Below are 23,978 nucleotides of genomic sequence, written 5' to 3' on the forward strand. Positions count from 1 at the left end.
GTGAGGAAGAATCTGTCATACGCCCCTCCCCTAGCCTTTGGTGTTTTGCTGTACATTTTGGCATCCTTTGATTTGTAGAACCATCACTCCAACCTTTGCCTTAATATTCACGTGTTCTTTTCTCTCCGTGCTATTTGTGCCTACATTTCCCCTTGTTGAGCACACAAGTCATATTAGGGGCCCATTCTATTCTAGTTGATCTCATCTTAACCTAATTATATCCACAATGATCCTATTCCCAAATAAGCTCGCATTCTAAGGTACAGAGTTCTAGGACTTCAATGTATGAATTTGGGGGGAACACAACTGAATCCATAAAAGCAATCATCACACACAGATATGCTGAGTACATCCAAGAAAGAAAAAGTTACCATAATAACAGGGATAATCAAAGTCATGTATTTAAGTTAAAAATTACTTTCAGAAAAATATAATTTATGATTAAATGGCAAGAATGCATCTGGGAAGGATCTGAGGGATTCGATTAACCACAAGTTAAAAAAAAGCTGAGAGACTGATATGATTACTAAGACATTTTAAAGCAAATAGAGCCTGCATTATAAGAAAAATGAAAATTACCAATAAAACTTGTTCTAGAAGAAACAAGTAATGCTAACTGATGAAAGTTATAGCTGCACTTAAAGAATATTCTAATACACTTCTCTGTTCCATAATGGGTACTGAATTGCTCTCTGATGGAAATATTTAAGAAGAGATGAGTAGCCATCTGTTGCAGATAGAAGAGGAATTTGGAAAAGTTTCTTAAGAGTGTTAATGCACCTGCCCTTTTGTTAATTGTGATTAAATGACACCTGTAGGTCTTGACTTCCCTGGGGCTCCCTGGCTTTTATTGCACATCTATAAACCCTGTCTGCCCTCCTTTCTTCCTCTCCCAAGTGCAAGAAGTATAACAGACCACTACATCTTTGGATCATATACTGAGTGTATTTAAAATGAGATATTGCTGTCTTTTGGACTCTTATACTTTTAAGACCTGCACACATTTGCTCCTTGGGCAACTGCCTAGGTGTGACTGATTCTGTAGCTGACCTTCCAATTTGCCTGTTTCTTCCAGGTGTGTTTCTCTTTTGATTTAGTTGATTAAGTGTCTAACCCGCTATACCTCCAAGACTCAGCTTTTCTGGCTAGACTTCAATCTGGATCCCTTTGGCAAGGAGGGCATCTTTCCAAAGAGGGTTGGAACTCAACCTGTGAGCTAGAGAAGCATTTTATTCTACTAATTAAAAATGTGGGTGCTAGTGTCAGACACATGGTTTTGAGTCCCAGTTCATCACCTTATTTTTAGGGAAATCATTAAATATTGTAAACTTACTTTATTATTTCTTCAAAATTTGAATAAAAATGACAACTACACCATGAGAATTAAGTGACAAAATGCACTTGAGGCACTTCATACAGCAGATAGAATGTCCAGTAGATAGAATGCATTGGTAACTTGTGTGAAAAAAGAACAAGAAGATTTATGGGGGCCTGTTGAGAGGGGATGAGAGAGATGAAAAGGGCATATAAAAGGAGTGACACCAATCAGGAAGCCAAAGCTATGATTTGAATCCAGAGCAGAAGCCTTTTCCATATGGAAGCACACAGGATTTGATGGTGGTAGAATAGCTCATGTTGCGAGGGGCTGAGACCTGGTATCTAGATATGCCCAGGCTTAGCTGGTGAAAGGTTTCCTGCCAGATGGAGTATAGAATCCAGAAGCTACACTGGTAACCTGTAAGTGGTAAATCTTGGTAGGGGATCTAGGTTGGGAGGTCCCATATGGAAATAACGATGAACAAAGAGAGGTGATAGACTGGCAACAGATGGGAATCCAAGCAATTGGGTGGATGGCAAGGGATCTGATCTCAGTAAAGACACTTGTTGTATGTATGTGTGTGTGTGTGTGTGTGTGTGTGTGTGTGTGGGCACCCACGTGTAGGATTTCTGTTTTTAATTGAGATATAATACATAACATTGTATAAGTTTAAAGTATACAATGTGTTGACTTAATACACTTACATGTTTCCATATGATTACCACTGTAATGTTAGCTAACATTTCCATCACATCACTTACTTATCATTTCTTTTTGGTGATAGGAACACTTAAGATCTATTCTCTTAGCAACTTCCAGGTATACAGTATTGTTAACTATAATCACAATGTTGTAGGTCAGATCCCCAGAACTTATTCACCTTCTAAGTTTCTACTCTATGATCTATATCACTTTGATCTACATTTTCCCTACCTACTGAGCCACTTCATTTTGAGTTCAGGGATTGAAAATCAGGTCTTTAATCTCTGGGATGGAAACAAAGCAAGACACAGGCTATTAAGAATTTGTACCCCAGAGGTTATAGGTATCTATGTTATACAAATAGAGACTTATATGAGGGCCTAGTTAATGTAAATAGGGGAGTATCTTAATCCATTTGGGCTGAACAAAACCACCAGGATGGATGGCTTAAACAATAATCATTTATTTCTCACAGTTTTGGAGGATGGGAAGTTCAACATCATGGTGCCAGGGGTCTGGTGAGAGCCCGCTTTTTAGAAGAACTTCCATATTTTTTGCTATAATCTCTCAAGGCAGATGGGGGCAAAAATACTTTCTCAGGCTGTTTTTATAAAGCCAGTAATCCCACTCTTCACTCTCATGACCTAAGCATGTCACAAAGTCCCCACCTCCTAATACCATCATATTGGTGTTGAGGCCTTCAACAAATGCATTTGGAAGGATATAAACTTCAGTTCATAGCAGAGGGTCAGTTAAGGAAATAAACTAGATTCCATTGGGTATAGAGTTTTGTCATGAGATTAAATTATTGTGTCTGTTGAAGGAACTCAATAAATCTTTCCTAAACTGTGTCACTGAACTGCTTTAATTTCTCTGCTACTAGGGAGAAGATTGTCCTGGAGGCCTCGGTGAAGCTAAGCCTATTAAAGGGGACTAGGTAATTATCTATTATGGAGGAGAGTGCTCTTAGGCAAGGGGACAGAAAGCCAAGATCCTTACAAAAGCACTTGAAAACGTGACTGCCCTATGTCATCCTACAAGTTGACTAGAAATAAAAGTTGGGACAGTCACTCAAATATCTTTGAGCAAAGAAGAGTCAACTCTACAGTTGAACCTATGAAGAGAGCCACATTTTTGGTAAGCTACAAAGTAGATGATGGCCTTGCCTCGCCAGGATAAAGCCAGATAACCCATTATTGGTCCAAAGGTGTAGATGCCAAGGAGGCATACAATATCCGTGTGTCTCCTAATCTCTTCAGTAGTCAATGTTTCAGACAGAAGCACCTGTAGAGTTAATGCTGTACACCTAGTAATAATTGTTTTTGTTTTGTTTTGTTTTGTTTAGGAAAAATGAGTTAGGCACTAGAGATACTTTGATTTGTTGCTTTGCAAAGAATAATCTTGTCAATGGTCTTTATCTCTGAAGAAGAGCTTAGGAAAGACTAGAAACAAAACCTCTTCCAAATATACCAAATTTGCTCCAATACTTCATTTGACTGAAGGAATGAAAGCAAAGCCAACTTCGGGTAAAATTGAAGGGGACCTTATTTATACTCATTATTCTCTCCTCTTTTTAGATACCTTCTCCTGTGCATTCGATAAGCAAAGCTGTGGGTCTGGCTAAACTCTCTGGAGCTCCAGAGTTATGCTTCTAACCTCTCCCAATCAAACAACATGATTTTATGTTTTTCCACCATGAAAAATTTAAAAAGGACTTTCCTATTTAGGCCACAAGGTGAGGGCTTTCTGGTTTTCTTTGGTTCCCAGTATAACATACAAGCAATTGTCTATTTTATTTATGCATTGTTTACTGTGTATTTTCTAAAGTTGCAAGGAGAAGAAATCATATGTATTTTTAAGCTACTTTTCTTAAAATGCTATACTAATTTATGCAGGCCAAAAGAGCCTATTGACCTATTTATTGATCTCTGAGTCTAAAATGGACACATATATCTGATTATATGGTTATTTGCAATCTTTACAGGAGAAAAAACACACAAAATGCTCCTAGTAGTGACTGTACAACCCTGTTAATTTGTACTTCTTTAAAATTTCCCACAGGTAATATTTTATTTATAACACTAGCAAGATTTTTTAACAAATAACATTTGATTTAAAAAAAGAAATAAAATTGAGTAATTTAATTTTGAAGCATGTAAATTTACATGTAGAAGTGAGGAAGAAATTTTCTATTTTATGATACAGAACTCAATTTAAGGAAGGTAATAAATTTGGAATTCACAGTCAGGAACAAGACACAGAATCGTACCCTATAGTTCAACTCTCATTTACCAAATGTTAATTTCATATTATTTCTTCTTCTAATTTTTATTATCTTAAAATTTTTTATTACATTTTAGATATTTTAATCTTTTATTTAAATTAAGGCATTAGCATTCATAATTTAATACATGCTAATTTATTATGTAGCACTTTTTTTAAAACTCAACTCTCATTTACATGTCTGATACATATTAAGCATCTACTATATTCTTACCACTGAGTCAATAATTGTGAGGCACTGAACAGGCCTGACATGGGGTCTGCTCTCTTGAGCCTTCATTCTACCAAGTGAGGCACTAGATAAGAGACTGGGATGCTCTAGGGACAAGATGACCCAGATGGCTCTCACTGTCTCAGAGACAGGCTTTCCGGAAGGAAGGGAATTCACCCTGAGAGAATGAAGGCTGAGAGGGACATAGCAAAGCAAAGAGGATATGGGGTAGGGTTGGAAAAAAGTATCTCAGGCAGACAAAATAGCATGGAGATCTAGAGCTTTATAGACATATTAGGCTTTCGATCCTTTAGCCTGGAAAAAAATGGAAGCCATTGAAAGTTTTCGTGATGGGCGTGATATACAGGGCTGCTGCACATTGTACATGTGACTGAGCATGTGGTGCAGTGAATGAAGGCACTGCATTTAAGTGAGCTCTATTCACACAGGGACACTACATTTATGTATTGGTTATGGTGATTTACTGGTAGATGGTGATGAAATGTTTTGTTCTCAAGTAGTCTAGGACAATTTTTTTGACAGATGGAAGTAAATTGTGTTGTGAAGAGTGTCCTTTAAAAGTTCACACAAAGGCAATGCAGTCTGGACAGCAGCAGGCTCTGGTTGTGCCAGTTTGCATTGCAAAAGATCCCTCTGTCGTGAACATGTGGGGAACAAATCAAAGGCAGGCAGAAGCGGATGAGGAAATGCCATTTAGAGGACTCCTGATCTGTCCATGTGAGAAATGATGGTGGTTTGGAGTAGTGTGGTGACATAATGGTTAAAGAAGACTAGATGTGAGCAGTATTTAGCAAATAGCATCAATAGACCTTGATATTTAAAAAGAAATAGATTGGAGTCTCCCAGATTATTGGCACTTAATTGATCAATTTCATTTATGATTTTAATGGAAATTAATCATTTAGCTCTCAGACTTCCAGTTTCCATTTCTCAATCTGTGAAAACCTTTCTAATTCTAAGTAAAAGAAGTCCCTTCCCAAGACTTGACTTCTTTATTTGGGGTTGAAATACATCTCTTGATATTTTGCTTCAGTCAGCTTTGGCCCTTTTTACTTGCCAAATCAATTGTAACCTGCTATACAGTTGGTGTCTGTTATAATCCTCAGTTTGCATTTGACCATACTGTTTTTCACATTTCTTCAGCTACTGCATAGTTAGGTTTCTGATGATTACATCCTCTCCCTCCCTTATGCTCCCAGAAGCTTGAGCTTCTGATTTTCCATGGAAACCCATTTAGTTATCTCCTCTCACTTATAAACTCTTCAATTCCTTTTGAATTTTTCTTCTGTCTCTGACTAGAATTTCATTACCTTCTAATTTGGTAATGGCTGAAAATATCACTAACCTGCTACTGTTTTCTGTCTTTATCATTAATAACAATGTTTAATATTTGGTGACTTGATGCCCACCACGATGAGCTAGGCGGTGTGCATGTGCACACATACATATACTAGCTCACAGGTTTTGCAATTGGAAACTCCTTCTCTTTAGGCCTTTGAAAAGTCATGAGTGCTGATGCCAATCCAATTTTGACTAATTAAGTTTTATTAAAAATTAATAAACATTCAAATGTCAGTATGAATTCCTTTCTTAATTGATCATAAAATTGAGCAAAAAAATCACTTTATCTAAAATGTTTACAGCCCAGCCATTTTGCTAGATTTATGTCTCAACAGCTTAAACATACCAACTTCTCTTCATAATAATTTCTAATTAACGAGAAATTACAAAATGGACTTCTCATTTGGCATTCGTTTGAGGATTCTACTTTAATGCTAAAGAGAAAGAAATGCTGTCATAATCAATTCTAACCAGGGACTTATTAACAAGTAGAAACAATCTACAAATTCCATGATGGTTTTGTTGGGGTCATGTTGCCACATGACTTGGTGACTCCTATTGGCCAAATGATGATCCAAGGCAGAGCCCACCATTGTCTGTCTCAGGTTTTGTAGGTTCTTTGCATCATAGATAGCACTTCAGCAATAAGGACTATAAGAAATACCTTTTAATAATAAAATTATGGTTAACACAAAGTTAAAAGATTGCCCAAAAAAGAACAGTATAATTTAGGTATTTCACATAAATGAGCTTTTTATTGCACACAATTCTCCATTGTGAACTCTATTAGAAAATATTTTCCCATTGCAGGTGATCACAGCTTTTCAATTTTCTTCCTCCCATTTTCCTTGATGCCTACTTTTTGTTCATTTAGTCATTAAAGTGTGTCAAATGGTCAGATAGGAAAAATAGAAGAAAATGACACGTAAAGCAGACTCATTTCTGGTATGGAATTCTCTAAAAAGAAATATGGCAATAGGGAGATAATTGTCTCAAATTATTTGGAGAGTATAAGTAGATTTCTATTATGAATTGCTGTCTAACTTCCATTTACATGAATTGCGAATTCAATTATATTTTAACCACATAAATGAGTATATTTCCTAAAAATTTATTTAGCTTTATCTTTGCTTTCAACTAAGATGTAAGATATTTGTATAATGGGAACCTCTGCATATATTGGTTTACAAGAAAAAGTTACCATGTTGGGGCATTGATTCCAATTCATCAAGAATTCTGGATCAATGATTCCTAGAAAGCAGAAACAAGCTTGTTATAGAAAAGCTTCAGGGATGAACTGAAATCCAGGATCAGGGTTAGAGGAAGAGTATTAGAAAAAGTGTGGTTCAGAATTTGGTTGAACAGATGAAGGGCGGGAGGGACAAAGGTACATTATCCGGGGATAGAAGGACATCTTGAGGTAGTCAGAAAATATCCAGGCCAATAGTTAGATCTTTTGGAAGTTCAAAGAGCAGAGACATGTAACCAAAGACCAGGAATCAGAATCATTGAGTGGTATTTAAGGAAGAGATTTTTTAAAAGTTCCTCAGGAAATTTTGTTGAGTTCTTCTGCTTAAGGGATCTACCAATGAACTTCAAGAGATTTATAAACCTCCTGAATAGGCAGGGAAAGTGTGTGTGTGTGTGTGTGTGTGTGTGTGTGTGTGTGTGTGTGTGTGAGAGAGAGAGAGAGAGAGAGAGAGAGAGAGAGAGAGAGAGAGACAGAGAGAGAGACAGAGAGAGAGATTGAGAGACAGAGAGAGGGGGAATGTTATTTTCCCTGGGAAAAAATTTCATACCTTTATTTAGGTACTTAAAGGGATCCTCCAAATTCCCAACAACTAAAACCTCCAGTGTTTTATTTTATTTATTTTCTTAAGATTTTATTTTTAGGCAATCTTTACACCCAATGCGGGGCTCAAACTCACAATCCCGAGATCCAAGAGTCAGATGCTCTACTACCTGAGTCAGCCAAGTGTGTCCAAAACCACAATGTTTTTTAAAAAGTTTCTGAGAAGCTAAGGATATGAACAGTCATTATATTATGATATTAGAAAGAGAAATATGTGTAAGAAAGAAAGATTTACAGTCCCATATTAATTAAGACTAATATTGAGAGAAATTTAACTGCCTGTCAAGCAAATGCATGACATTGATTTTCTACGTATGGCAAAAACGTACATTCTGTTCACAGTTAATCTACATGTCTGAACATGTCTGCATTCTATAGAAGGTGATTAAATTAGAGAAAATCAGCTAAATGTTGCAAGAGGAATTGGTTGCTATAAAATATTATTGTGTGCTAAGTAAATACTTCTGTAAAAAATACAAGAAGATATTTCAGTCAGTTTAGTTAGAAATAAAGAAGGAGACAAAACTCCAACACAGCCTACAGCTGTTAGGTGATTAAATGAAATGTCTTACATGGGGGAATACTGTTAAATTTTAAATTCCCATTATAAAGAGACATTAAATATTTCTATTTTATAGATTTAGTTCACAAAACAGCATTGCAAAATGTCCATCTCTCTTAAAATTTCAGCTAAATTTTCCTCCTACATGATATATCTGAATGCAGATTTTTTAGCAAAATTGACATACTTGATATACAAAATAATACTCAGATCTATTTATGTTACGAGATTGTTTTTTCCACTGGAAAATTGGCCCACTATCGATGCATGTTGTTTCCAAGACATGTGTTAGATATTTTAAGTCATTGAATATTGCTCTGAGTTACTGAAGAGTCACCAATATCAGAAACAAATTTAAAGATTAAATTAACTAAATATTATGTGTTTATGTTTACAGAAAATAGAACAAGAAAAAATGTGCATAAGACATTTAACTTTAGCCATGCAATCATTAGTTTACAATAAAACTCAGGTTTGTGTATGCCAGACTGTATATTTATAGTTGGCACATATTATTATGACGGTTCTCTAATGGTTTAATAAAGGGAATTTTTTTTTCAAAAGAGTTACTTCACATCTGTGACATAACTGGCCTGAACTGGCATTACTCAGAGGAGACGGTAAAATACAAAACAATTTAGACTAATTTCTTGATTATTCTGAAGGCCCATGTGGTTAAATAAAACAAACATTTCCAACTAGATCAAACTGATGATTTAAGTATGTTTATCGCTTATTTTTTCCATGGTGTCTCACTAAGGTGTATACCTTCCCCACTATTTGGAAATAAACGGAAATAATACTGAATAGATTTTTATTTAAAAAACAGCAAAATTCTTTATTATTGTTTTATTCTGAAGTTTTATCACATCAAGCTTTAAATGAAGGGAAAACTGAAAAAGAAATAAAGATAATTGATATAGATAGCAGAGAAGAGTAGAAAACAAGAAGACTGCTTTAGGCTACTAATTAACAGAGACAAGATAATTTACAACGGGTGTGGATTCAAGAACAAAGTGAAAAGAATACAATAAATTATTCTTGATGGAAATTAAAACTGCTTTTAGTAGTAATTCTTATATTAGAATGTAAGTATGACTCTAATTAAAATAATACCCACAGTTGTCAAGTAGAAATATGCCTGTGAAATTAGCATATTAACAAGACTCATATTTTTTCCAAAATGTACTTATACCATTATTCTTGAAACAGTCTAACACATTTAATAGTATTTGGATCCTATTAGAAATGGTGTGTTTCATTCCAAAGGCTATTTAAAGCTTTTCCTAAGAGCATATAATTTCTGTAAGATTAGATAAAAAAAATTTCTTGTCTTATTCTAACTGATGCTTGTTACCTCAGCTTCAAGCAAATGCAATTTACTGTCTCATGCAATGCTGGTTGGTGGTTTTCCCAATTTTAACCAAGTGGCTATATGGTAGGCAGCTCAATTGTGGAATGTGATGGCAGTTTGTGTTATCAGATATCAGAGAGAGATTCATGTGGGAAGAAAAGAACTAACATTTTTAAGTACCAGTTCTCAGTATTATCTTTGTTATCTCCTCTAAAACCCCACAAAATCTTTGTGGAGTCATTATTATTGTTAGTAGGAACATTAATGCCATTTTACACATGAGGAAACGGACACTCAGAAATGCTATAACATATACAACATTTCCAAGTTGGCATAATTAGTACATGGCAATAACAGCAAACTGAATTTAAAGAGCAAACTTGGCAAACTAAAGAAACAGCCATAAAAAGTTTTAGCCTTCCTCCAGGTATTAGAGTAATTGATCTTGAATGAAGTATTAAGTAGCTAAATATATAACCTCCTTAATCACTCACACACTACAGTAGCTAGAGTATTTGATAATACTTTAACACTATTTTTTAAAAGTTTATTTTGAGAGAGAGAGACAGAGAGAGGGAGAGAATGTGAGCGGGGAGGAGCAGAAGGAGAGGGGAAGAGAAAGAGAGAATCCCAAGCAGGCTCAGTGCTCACACCATGGAGCTGTATGTGGGGCCTGAACTCGGGAACCGTCAGTTTACAACCTGAGCCAAAATCAAGAGTTGGACGCTTAACTGATTGAGCCTTCCAACTACCCCTTGAAAATATTTTTTAAATTATGCTTCTCCCTTGGGGCGCCTGGGTGGTCAGTTGGTTAGGTGTCTGACTTCGGCTCAGGTCATGATCTCACCATTTGTGGGTTCGAGCCCCACGTTGGGCTCTCTGCTGACAGCACAGAGTCTGAAGCCTGCTTGGAGTTCTGTATCTCTCTCTCTCTGCTCCTCCCCTGCTCATGCTCTGTCTCTCTCTCAAAAATAAATAAACATTAAAAAAATATTTTTTTTCTCAATAAATATGCTATGGAAGATGATTAGAACAAATTTAGAAACAAATAAAGAAGGAAAGAAAAACAGAATATTTAAATAAACCAAAGAAAGCCACTCATTGTTTTTGTCACATTTATTTCAGTGTTATCTGTCTTTCTTTTCATTCTTTTGTTCTTTCTGCTCTGTATGTCTTGTTTTTTTATGTTACATATTTGTGATCACTATGATGGTTGATTTTTTTTTACTCCACTACATATTTAATCCTGATTCCAACTTATTTTAAACACTTGTTTTAAACACTATTATTGAATAAATATACCATAGTTTATTTAACCATTGGGGCAATTTTCATATTTAATGGGCTCCCAAGATTTTCTATTATAAATAACACCAAGCTGAATGCCTTGTGCAAGAAGTTATTTTTTAAAAAATTTATCTATTTTGAGAGCATGAGTGCAGAGGGGTAGAAAGAGAGAGAGAAAGTGAGAGAGAGAGAGGGAGAGAGAGAGAGGGAGAGAGAGAGAGGGAGAGAGAGAATCCCAAACAGTCTCTGTGCTGTCAGCATGAGGCTGAGAAATCATGACCTGAACATGACCTGACCTGTGCTGTCAGCATGAGGCTGAGAAATCAAGAGTTGGCCGCCCAACTGATTGAGCCTCCCAGGCACCCCATCCATGAAGTTTTTTATATGTTATTTCTTTAGAATAGATTTTTCAGAGATGACATCACTGGATTGAGGGTTTTTGATAGATTTAGTCAAATTATTTTTTTTTTTAAGTTTGACTAGTTTATAGTAAATAGATATACATTAAAATATACTACCTTTGGGAATGCAACCTGCTTCAGCCACTCTGGAAAACAGTATGGAGGTTCCTCAAAAAACTAAAAATAGTACTACCCTATGACCTAGCAATTGCACTACTAGGCATTTAGCCACGGGATACAGGTGTGCTGTTTCAAAGGGACACATGCACCCCCATGTTTATAGCAGCACTATCAACAATAGCCAAAGTATGGAAAGAACCCATACTCTCTGTCCATGGATGGATGAATGGATAAAGAAGATGTGGCATATATACACAATGGAGTATTACTTGGTGATCAAAAAGAATGAAATCTTACCATTTGCAACTATGTGGATGGAACTGGAGGGTATTATGCTAAGTGAAATTAGTCAGTCAAAGACAAAAATCATATGACTTCACTCATATGAGGACTTTAAGACACAAAACAGATGAACATAAGGGAAGGGAAACAAAAATAATATAAAAACGGGGAGGGGGGCAAAACATAAGAGACTCATAAATATGGAGAACAAACAGAGGGTTACTGGAAGGGGGTTACTGGAAGGGGGGGGGGATGGGCTAAATGGGTAAGGGGCACTAAGGAATCTACTCCTGAAATCATTGTTGCACTATATGCTACTTTGGATGTAAATTAAAAAAAAAAATTAAAAAGAAAAAATATACTACCTTAAACCAGGAGCAGTATTCACATTAAAAGAAACAGTTCATTTGCATTTCTTTGATCACTACTGACAGGGAGTATTTGTTTCACAAGTTTGTTAGTCTACTTCAATTCATCTTTTGATGCTTTTTATTTACATTCCCTAAATACATAATTTGGCAAATTGTCCAGTTGATTAGATGCCTGGGATTTAATCTGCAAATGTTCTTAGGTAAGACCAATTTCTAAAGCAGTTGACTTCTTTTATCCTTTATATAGTTAGATTTTCAATGTTCAACTATTATGTGTCTGGCCCCATGTTACGTGTGAGGATTTAAAGGTGAGTAAATCTTAGTATCAGCAGACATACACGTTAAAGGTGCAGGAGCAGGCAGATCCTTAAACAGACAACCACTATCATGTGTATATAAATAACTCTTTTAAAGGTAGGCATGAAATTGCTTACCAAGGAATTCTCATAGAAGCACCTTCTATTTCCTTTCTTTTTGTCCATTAATTCTACCAGGAGATAATATTGAAGGAAAACACAGGAAATAACAGAGTTCAGAATTCTCAGTGATAAGATTTTTTTGTATGATAGTTGGGCAAACAAATATTCATTCTGGGTCAGCAGGAGGCATTTACAGAAATGCAGAAGAATTATACTTTTGTACTTGTTCAAACTTGTACCACTACCAGTGAGGACAGAAATAACCAGGACGGTTTCCCTTATAATTAAAACAGTCACCTCTTTATTCTAAATGTGAACTGCCAACTTCTGAGAGAGAGAATGAGGAGTCTATGACTGTTGTATAATCCTTCAACTAGGAAGCCAGTCATTCCTACCTCAACAGATATTCTTTAGAGAGGGGATCCGTCTAGCATAGGATGCAAATAAAGATCAGTGATAACATGGATGGATGGAAGGTAAAGATTGAGAATGAGCTTTCACAAATAGATATCTTAAGTAGCTTATTCTTGCTAAAGAGTGGATGGTGGTTAATGCTAGAACAGAACAATTTTACATTCTCTCTCTCTATATATATATGTATATATACACATATACATATATATTTATATATGGAAGAATATACTCAGCATTTGGCATTCAGGCTACAGAAAAAAAAGTCTTGAACAAGGTAGACACTAATGATATTTACTACTAATGCTGGGTCCCACAACGTGCATACCAGAATCCCAGAATGATACCTGAGCAAGGCTCACTCTTTCTTTTTCCCCCCCCCCCTTTTGTTATAGTGGTAAAATATACATGACATAAAACTTTCCATCTTAACCATTTATAGCTGTACAGTTCTGTGGCATTACTCACTCTTCCTTGAGTGTGTCAATTTGACATATTATAGTTTTTAAATGGTACACATAAATTGCTGTAAGAATATAAATGACAGCCCCTATTTCTGCTTAGGGAGATCAAGGGAAGCTAGTGAGATGATATGACATTTAATTGGGCCTTACAGAATAAGTAGGAGTTTTCCAGACAGAAAGGAAGGGCGAAATGACATTCTAAATAGATGGAAGGTATGAACAGTGGCATAATCATAAAAGTGCAAGACATACATTTTCAGGGGCAGCGAGTAATTGGTCTGAGAAGACAAGAATTTAGACTGTTATTGAATTAATATGAAAGGAGTTTCACCTTAATCTTTCATCTTTTGAGGCTCGTGCTTGTGAGACAAGAGATGTGGGATCTGCTGCCTTTTTTGTACTCTTAACCTCGCCTGACCTCAGTAGCCACACAATGAGAGGAGCTGGACCCGATTACTGGTTGGCAAACATTGCCTGCAAACGTCCAGGTAGTAAGTATTTTCAGCTTTACAGATCATACGGTCTTCGTCTTCATTGCTACTACTCAACTCTGTTGTTACTGAAAAAGCAGCCACAGACAATCTGTAAACAAATGGTCAAGGCTGGATTTCACCTGCAAGCTGCACTTTGCCAAATCTCAGAGTAGATAATCTCTAAAACACCCCTTGCGTTAACATTTAACAGTTCTGTTATTTTTGTTTTCCAAGTTTTGTTGTTTCAGATAATTTTGATCATGGAGAAGCATATTTTGGAGTACTGCATTTAAAATAATTAACAATATAGTTGTTTTTTCCGCTGCAAGAGAGTTACTGGATATCATTCCTTAGTTGCTGCAAAAAAACCCATGTGGACTCTCAGCTTTATACACTGAAGGATATGAATCCCAGATTCTTACACCAGACGACAGAAGCAAGAATCATAAAGTAGCGAAAGCTAATACTTATGTAGAACAATGGAAGCCAGCAGAAAATGCTCCCCGAAAATATGCCTTTGGTTTACAGATTATTCTGAGTTAGTTACTTGAGACACAGTAGGTACAAGGACATTGTGGCCCTCCTTCAGAGCCCTGAAAGCAGGAAATACATCTCCAATGTGAAAGGTACCCTCCCTGTACCAGAGGTAGAGGCATTCTTATCACCAAAGACAGGGAATTTAAGGTGGAGAAGCCTGTGTAAACAAATCTTGTTACTTCTTCACTAATTTACTGCCTCAAAGCCCAAATTGCTTTGTCTTGTCAATTCTTTACAAATTGTTTCTTTATTCAAAAGATGTAAAAGCTGCCTGCTTTGGTCACATCTTTGAGTGTTATATTTTTTTATGGGGCACCCACATGTGCGAAATTAAACTCCTTTTCTCCTGTTAATCTATCTTTTGTCAGTTATTAGCCCAGGCAAAGAACCTAGAAGGGAAGAAGGGAAACGTTTCCTACCCCTACAGGAAGATGATTAATCTTTTTCTACGCAAATCTAGGAAATATAAAATATAAATTAGTAATAATTTAACCTTGACTTATAGCTATAGGGCTTATTTTAATGGTAGATGTGCTCTCATTTATTTTGGTTTTGTATGGATCAGTAACAAGGGAGTGCAACTCTCTGATGTACTATTCTATTTAGTGTCTTTATTAAATCAAATTAAACGCATGTTGGACTAAAGCATAACTAATGAGAATTATCAAGAAAAAATAAGATGATTAGTATTTCCAGTCCAGTATCACCTAAAGCCAGACTTGGAGGTGGAATAAGACAATGAACTCAGTTCTTATCCTCATAATCCTATGGAAGCATAAACTCATTAAAATAGTTTTACTTTAATAATCTTCGGGTGTCTTTCTATAGAGTGAACACATATTGAAGAGTTGCATGGAAGCAATTGTGGGAGGGGAGAAAGTTCTGGATTGATGAAAACCCTTGAAGTATCAGTTAATAGTATCAAAACAAAGAAAATGTCATTTTTAGAACTAGCTTCTTAAGGCTCTGAAAGCAAATTATAAGATTATTTTTCTCAGTTTACCTCATAAGAGTACTTTAGAGACACCATAATGTTTAGAAATAAACAACTAAATCACATTTTTGTATTTTAAATTATATGTCTCTTTTTATCCCATCCTTTGTGAGAATAAAAATTCAATGTATGGAGGTAGAAGGTCAGGGTCAGAATTGAGAATAAAGATGCACTAGAGAGTCAATATAAAGAGCTGAGGTTTGGTTTTATTTTCCATTAGAAATAGAGTTTCGACAGAGCACATGGCTTGCCGGCTACTGACTACCTTTATCTCTGTCTCCTGCAGTTTGGAGAGGCCAATCAGCAAAATTCACAGCGATGAATAAATAAAAGTAACTGCACCACGTTCACACTTCTTGCCAGCTGGACAAGCCCAGAGCAAGGTTTGCCCCTGTATTGACCTTGGTGATGCTCCTCTGAGCAGGGTCCCTGGAGGATTCAGGCGGTATGGCTGCTTTACTAGCCTGAACTGGTTACACCAAAGATCATTAAATGGTTCCCATTAAGGGTCACAAAGTAAACACTTCAGGCTTCATGGGTCCTTTCAGTCTCTGTCACAACTACTCAGCCCTGCCATAGATAATACATCAATGCCTGAGGGTGGCTGTGTTCCAACAGAACTTTATTTGTGTGAACACTACAATTTGAATTTCATATAATTTTCACGTGTCACAAATATTACTCTTTTGATTTTTTTTCAACACTTTAAAAATATAAAAATCATTTTTTACTTGCAGGTCATGCAGAAACAGGAAGTGGGCCAGATTTGGCCCATGGGCTGCAGTATGTTAAATTATGAGTAGACACTTTTGGGGGAAAAAAAAATAAAAATTTTTAAAAGTCATTCTATTTTGAGGCCTCTTGGTTACTTTTTTTAAGTCCATACGTTTTATTTACTTTGTGAATTGAAATATATTTGACATTTAACATTGTGTAAGTTTAAGGTTGCAACATGTTGAACTGATACACTTATATTACTGCAATATGATTGTCATGGTAGTCTTAACACCTCTTATCGTGTCACATAATTATCATTTCTTACCCCTTGATTATTAAAATAGTTTAGCCTTGAATCTAACTTTTACACTATCACTGTCACTTGCATTACTATTCATTCATTCAGAAGTAGCTTCTTTCTCCATTCATGCTAGGACTCAGAGAGAAGATGAGCCAAATTACTTGCTTCTCCTTTAATCTCCTCTCCTGCTTCTTTCCCTAATGACTTCGAGTCCTTGAATGGGAGGAACCTGCTAAGCCATTTTTAAAAAGTATGCTAGGGACACCTCCAGGTATCCTTAAATCACTGCACTGGGTTAGAAGTTTTCCTCTTTAGAAGAAAGATAAGAATGATTGATTCATCACAAATTATTTGGGAACAATTAATTTAAGTAATTTATTACTCACTGTATGGATTGAATTATATGTCCCTTCCAAAATGCATATATTGAAGTTCTAACCCTCAATGTGGCTGTATTTGAAGATAGGGAGACTAAGGAAATAATTAAGATTAATTGAGGAAACAAGGATAAGGAAGAGACACCAGAGGGCTCCCTCTATCTCTCTGTGTATGCACAAAAAAAAAGGCTACGTGAGAACATAACCAGACAGTGGCCTTCTACAAGCCAGAGAGAGAAGCCTTATCAGAGGAACCCTGATGGCACCTTGATCTTGGACTTCTAGCTTCCAGAATTATAAGAACATTTTTGTTGCGTAAGCCACTCAGTCTGTGGTATTTTGTTGTGGCAGGCTGAGCACGCTAATATACCTATATATGGGTCATGATATCTATATATAGGTATGATAATAATTTGCTAGTAAGCTGTATAATTTTTTGTAACTTTACCCTTATCCTTAAGCTTATTGGTCAAACAATGTCAACAGTTTTCTGTATATGCTTCCCTTGGGGAAATAAACATCAATAACACATACACCGTAACTCAGCTTTGACTTTCAAAACAAACTTTAAAAGGGAACAGATATGAAACACTAGTCTTGAAAACTAGGCTTTCAATTCCAAGAGCCAAGCACTTGAGAGAAAATGGAGTTTTCTAAATCCTAAGTTTCCTTTCATTTTTCCCGAGTTCTTATTTAAATTTCAGTTAGCTAACATACAGTGTAATATTAGTTGCAGATGTAGAATTTAGTGAATTATCACTTCTATACAACACCCAGTGCTCATCACGAGTGCCCTCCTTAATACCCATCACCCATTTACCACGTTTCCTTTTAAATATCAAGAGCCACATTTAGGAAGTCTAAGAATATCAAGCTCTTGGTGTATGTCAGAGACTATAGAAGGATACAGGGTATGATGTAAGGACAGAGTTCCACGACAAAACAAAGAAAATAACAAGTTTTTCTGGGATGGGAGAGGAAAGAATTTAGTGGATATGGATCTGGACTACAGAGGTTGCCAGGGCACTTTTGCTCCCTTGCCTGGTGCAGGGAAGAGGAAACCATGGAATCTATGACAATAACAGCAAAGGTGTGTGCTCTGAGGCTCCTACCTTTCAGAGGACCCAGCACCAACATGAGCAGCTGCAGCGATCAGGAACGCCTGCGTGGTGTGTTTAGGCAGAGAAGAGAAAGCCTCCCGATACTCCTTTGTCTCCAGGGGGGGCACAGAGATATTCTGCAGATCCTCAGAAAATTTTTGAAAATTAAGCAGCAGTATTCATGCCAGGAGATGCTGCCTTTTGGGATAGTTGTGACAAAGGTCCCAGTAGCATCATAGTATAGTTCATGTGCCAAGAGAAGCGATGTCCCAAGACATTAGCAGCAGAGGCAATAGTGTTAAAGAAGGAAAACTCAAAAACAACTGAGTTTAGACATCTTGTGGTTGGGCCGGGGTGGCAGCAATTACTCAAGGTCAGTATCTTCGCCCCCAACATGCGCGTCCTCTTATAATCCTTTGGCTCTTGGACAAATTCTAAGAGGACAAAGGAGGTGTCTTTAAAAGTGGGAAACGGTCCAGATACAAAGTTTAAATTTTTAATCATGAGAAACTAAAATACTAAGTTTGTTTAAATGTTTACCCGAAGCGTCTAAATTTTTAACCAGAAATGATTGTGTTACCTTGAAGTAACACGATTCAGGTCTTTTGCAGGTTAGGAGAAGCTAAGCTATGCGGAACCAGCCTAAATTGAGTTGAATTATGGGAAAATTAAAATTTTATGTCTGCATAACTGAATTGTACCTATAATTTTGATCCTGCTGCAGTTGCTGGCTAATACTTACAAAAAAGAAAATGACTGGGGCTCCAGGGTAGCTCATTGGGTTTAAGTGTCAGACTTCAGCTCAGGTCATGATCTCAGAGTTCATGAGTTGCAGCCCCGAGTGGGGCTTTGTGCTGACAGCTCAAAGCCTGGAGCCTGCTTCGGATTCTGTGTCTCCCTCGCTCTCTCTCTCTCTGCCCCTCCCCTGCCAGCGCTCTATCTCAAAAATAAACATTTAAAAAAATTTAAAAAAGAAAAAAGAAAATGATTGCCATAGATATTTTTCCTAAACTACTTCATGGAACTGCCCTGGTTAACTTGTAAAGAACTGCTGCTGCCAATAGTGACTCAGAAAACCTGCAAGTATCTGAAATTCTCTCTGAATCTAAAACATTCACATTATGTTCAGGGAGTTTGCGATGTTAAGTCAATATTCCCACACTATAATCATTATAAATTAGTAATGCACATATCCTGTCAGGAAGGACTTTGGGTTGTTAACTGTAACGTTATGCTTCCCAACAACAAACCTATTTTACTGGAACGTTGGTAAAACCTTTTTACCGTAATGATTATTTTTTCTTAGGGGTAGGGTAGCCCCCTGGTTTGTGGTTCAACTTTCTTTGCTTTTAACCTCCAGCCGCCAAGCCCAGGTCTCACGCCGAGGCTCCTCCTCCTGACGCTGCCAAGCCTGCTCTGAAGCCGAGGCTCCTCCTCCTGACGCAGCGTCATGACGTCCACAGTAGCCAGACGCTGCGCATTGCAGCGCTTGCGTCATTTACTGCGTCATCTCTTCAGGTAAGCATTTTACCCTGGCCCGTTAATATGAGAAGGTGAGTACAGTATTATAAGATATGTTGAGCGAGAGAAGCCACATTCATAAAACTTTTATGTGTATATTGTTATAATTCTATTTTATCGTTATCTATTGTTAATCTCTTCCTGTGCCTCATTTATAAATTAAACTTTATCATAGGGGTGTATGTATAGGGAAAAAAAGAATATATAGAGGGCTCGGTGATATCTGGGGTTTCAGGCATCCAGTGGGGGCCGGGGAAAGTATCTTGGATAGAAAAACGGGGGCTACCATATTCATATTAATGGGGTGATTGATACGTTTCGATCATGCCACTTTTCTCTTCTAGCACCTTCATTGGTTATCACCGTCTGTCAATTTTATGAAACCCTTGTTCGTGCACACTTGGGTCTCCATGACACAGTTCCAGTGACCATTTTTGCTGTATGCTTTGCTCCACGTCACGAGCGTGCTGTAAAGGCACTACACACGTTGTGTCTTTCCACGATGTTAGCTTATTCACTCATAAAGCAGTGTTCACACAATTGTAACAGGCTTGGGATTCCTAACTCCTTTCACTTGGCTTCCTACGCATACACAAGACATACAATACAAAGCCACATAATAAACAAAGTACAAGTGTAAGAAGTGAACAAACCAAAGGGAAAATCAGCCGGTGAGCACACAGCTGAAAGGAGGACTCCGTCTGCTCTGCATCAGCTGTCAGCACTTAACTGCTGATTATGTTCCGTGGGCAGCCCCGCAGGGCGTTCAGTGGCAGTTGGCCTTTCGTACGTGGTCAGATGTGGAAGAGTCAGCATCTGGAAAATCAGAGAGCTTGCTGCAGAAATCCTGCCTTCTTGAAGGAGTTTAATCAGTCGTTAGCCATTTCAGGCCTCTTCTGGTTCTAGTGATTAACAGTTCTTGGTTCTTCCACGTTCTCTTGGCCTTGTTAATTAGCAGTTCTTGGTACTGTCAGCGTGTTCTGATTTTAGCAGTGTCTGTTTCTCAGCTCATCGCCCTTGGCTGCCGTCCTGAATCTTTATGTCACTGCTTGACATAAGTGACCCCATCATACTCTCTACACTCAATTATTTTCATATTTATCCAAAATTGGTTATTGGCTCTTCCCCAGTAACTCTGTGTATCTGCATGTGTCTTTGCTCCTAGTTTCTCTCTGGAGTGACTTCCCCAACCTCTCAGTATCTCTGTCTCCTTTACTAATCATTTCATCAATCTCAAATACATCCTTTTTCTAAAGAATACCTTGATCCACTTTATTTCAGTATTCTTTCCTCAATACTCCGTAGACCTCTTTTAGACCTCTCCTGAGGTTTATCCTATGCTATTTATATGATACTTCTTGTGATAGTTTATCTGCAACTCATACAATAAAGTTCCTTGTGCATAATTTTTATTTCTTGCTTGCTTTAATCTGTGTCCTCATTACCATATTGAGCATACATAGCCTGTGCTCAATCAATACATTTTTTTTGAGATAATGTAACAATGACACTTAAGTTGCTATCATGCCTTCAATTTAAAAATCTGTGATCGCTCCATAAAAGAATGCTTTGGGGAAAAGAAAAGACATGCATGAATTTGCATGTGATTAATCACATGTCACTCTTTGCTTTCAACTTTCCTTCTAGGTGGGAATAAAAAACGTGCAGTGTAGAAGTTTAAGGACTCCACAGAGCTGCCCAAGGACACGGGGAAAGTGATTAAAGAGGAAGCTTCTAGGGATAGAATGGACCCAGGGAAGGAGGAGTTACTGCTGATGGCTAAGCTTGTGAGAACAGATTGGTGAATAGGAGAAGAAGGCATGTTGTAGGGAGAAAGAGAAGGACAGAACTAAGAATATATCTCCAGGCCACAACCCATGCACAAAATAGAGGGAGGAAAGAAAATGATACTCATATATTAAAGATACAGTGTAGAAATACAGTGTGTGAACTTAATAAGAATGTAATTAGCTTTCCTGATAAAGGAGCTTGAAGTTGAACACTGTGCTATGATGTGCCTGTGGTGGAAATGATTTAGATTTCTTAAATGTATGACACAGCTATGCAGGTGTGAGCAGTGAAGCAGATTGCTGTGCAAAATTCTGTCCAAGTAGGCTAGTTGTCAGATTTTATATATGCCTATAATGGTTTCCCATTTCCTCACCTGTGGGAGAGCTAATCAATAAATAAATTGGTACAAGAAACTAACACTATTTATACACCATATCTTGGGAAATCACCCAAGGCAGCGAATTGGAAGGAACTTCTGTAGATATGAAACAGGCCACTCAGAAATCAGGATGACTAGCGATACCACTGTCGGAGAGCCGTTTCTTGTGTGAGAAGAGGGCCGCGATCTTAGGGAATTCTTACAAGCGGAACTGCCAAGAATAGAACTCAGCCTTTTCAAAGGTGTTCTTTTTTGGAGAACTTCAAGGTCATCAGTGGAGAGAGCAATCCAGAGAAATTCTTTGCTTTAGAGATGAATTCTTACTACCCTCACTCCCCGATGCTCCCTTTTATTTTGGGCAAGTGAGAGTTTCCAGTGGGCTCTACCTGGTCACTCCATATTTATTTTAAGAGTGGATTAGATAATGTATGATCATGTACTTTGTAAATTAAATTTAAAAAAGCAAGTTTTTTAAAAAATAAATTTCCAAACTAATGAAACCAAGAGTATTTTCACTGAGTATCATGAATCAATGTTTGACTTTTTTTTTTTTTGAGAAATCGTTTGGACAATTGGGATAATTTTCTTTATCGATAAAACATTCATTTAGAATTGACCTCCTCGTTTCCACTTACCCATTTTCTCTTTTCAACTCTGTACCCTGTTTTCATCCTGCTGTGGGTGGAAATCACTAATGAATCATTTTCCTCTGTGGCCCCATGTCTAGCTTTTTCTCCAACTACTTTATCTTACAAAGAGATCTATATTTAATGTGTATTTTATCTCAAATAATTAGCTCTCTTCTCTAAGAAACAAAACTGAACCAAACAATATTGGGCACAGGAAAGGAGGAGTAACTGCTGAGGGAAAAGATGGTAAGTTATTGACCTCACTGGATGCCATTTTCTTTCTATATAATCATTTGATAATTCCTCTCAACTCCTGCCCTAAAGCCCACCTCTATCCCTGAAGGTGGGATTGAATCAGAGTGCTCTAGACAAACAGACCAACAGAATCTGTATCTATGTATCCACATTCATATCTCTGTGTATCTATATAGCTGTATCTATTTAATGAGGAAGACTGAGATTTTTTATAAGGAATTGGCTCACATGATTATAGAGGCTGACTAAATCTTATGAAATGCCATCTGCAAGCTGGAGACCAGGAAAGCCAATGGTGTAGTTCAATCTGACCCTGAAGGCTTGGGAACCAGAGTAGTTGCTAATAAAATTCCCAGTCTGAGGTTCGGAGAGGACCAGCGTTGCAGCTCAGCAGTCAGGCTTGGAGAGAAAAAACCTCACTTGCTCTGCCTTTTCTTTCTATGCAGGCTTGCACAGACTGGCTGATGCCCACCCATCTGTTTTACTCAGTCTACTGATTTAAATGCTAATCTCATCAAGGAACTCCCTCACAGAAATAATGAAATAATGTTTAGCCCAATATCTGGGCATCCTGTGATCCAGTCAGGTTGACACTTAAAATCAACCATCTCAGAGATGCTCCAGGGTGAAGCAAACTTAGCTACACAGTGTCCACTCCATTGACAAGAACTCTGTTGCTGGCAGTCCAGCTTGCTTCTTCTCTATCCTCCCACATTCAGTGTTTTACTGTCAAGACTCAGTCACTAGTTACAGCTTCAGAGAAGCCCTGAGACTCTCAAGGATGCCAGTGAAGCTCGCTAGTGCTGTCTTCTTGTAAGCGTATGAAGAGTGCCCATGACTTTTCATAGCTTAACACCAATGCCTGGAGTGACATTCACGTTTTCTAGTGCAGGTAATCCCAGTCACCATGGGGACAGGTATTTTACTTGAATTTGTGGGGAGCAGGAATGGTGATGGAAAAATACCACAGTGCTTTTACTCCTGTGAATTCCATTCGAGGAATTCTCTCTTTAAACGCATCTTCTGTGCTCGCTTCGGCAGCACATATACTAAATGCATCTTCCTTTAGTTTTATTTTCTAGCCCTCTCTTATGTGGCCTAGAGGTAGATGATTAAGATCAATAGAGACTTTTGGGTTACCTGTTCCTTCTTTGAAGATGTAATCACTCATCATCCATGTAGTTATCAACTGAGAGGACCTTGGTGAAACTTGGAGACAAAAGGAAAAAAAGTCCCATTTGATAATTCTTCTACATATGCTTCCATGGCATTCTAATCTCATTGTTCATAGCAATTATCACAGTAGCAATTTTACATTTATTTTGACAGTTTGACTAGTATCTATGTTCTCCACTGTTCTGGAACCCCATTTGGCAAAACCTGTCTTATTATTCTATCTCTAAGGTCTTACACAATGTCTTGCATGCAGCATATTTGAATTAATGATTAGATGAATTGATGACCAGTCAGGGGTCTGGATATATTTATTTTTTCCAGTTACTGTT

The 23,978-nt window shown here is 37.3% G+C and overlaps 2 long non-coding RNA genes across 7 annotated transcripts in view; one reads left to right on the forward strand and one right to left on the reverse strand.

The window, feature by feature from the left end:
* The window catches only part of LOC123384779, a 174,875-nt gene extending 155,545 nt beyond the window's left edge, over positions 1–19,330 (reverse strand). The window contains exons 1-2 of one of the 2 annotated variants that reach the window (XR_006596322.1): positions 19,183–19,328; positions 17,911–18,332 (exon numbers count right to left, since the gene is read on the reverse strand). This is a non-coding gene — a long non-coding RNA (uncharacterized LOC123384779). Of the gene's footprint in view, positions 1–12,683; positions 18,333–19,182 lie in introns of those variants that run through there. The other variant, XR_006596321.1, reaches the window with a different exon arrangement.
* LOC109498742 overlaps positions 19,303–23,978 on the forward strand; it is a 133,890-nt gene continuing 129,214 nt past the window's right edge. For 3 of the 5 annotated variants that reach the window (XR_006596319.1, XR_002741625.2, XR_006596320.1), the window contains exons 1-2: positions 19,409–19,451; positions 22,386–22,464. This is a non-coding gene — a long non-coding RNA (uncharacterized LOC109498742). Of the gene's footprint in view, positions 19,452–22,385; positions 22,465–23,978 lie in introns of all 5 variants that reach the window. The other 2 variants (XR_002741626.2, XR_002155627.3) reach the window with 2 other exon arrangements.

Source organism: Felis catus, chromosome B1, assembly GCF_018350175.1.
Source record: "Felis catus isolate Fca126 chromosome B1, F.catus_Fca126_mat1.0, whole genome shotgun sequence".
NCBI lineage: Eukaryota > Metazoa > Chordata > Mammalia > Carnivora > Felidae > Felis > Felis catus.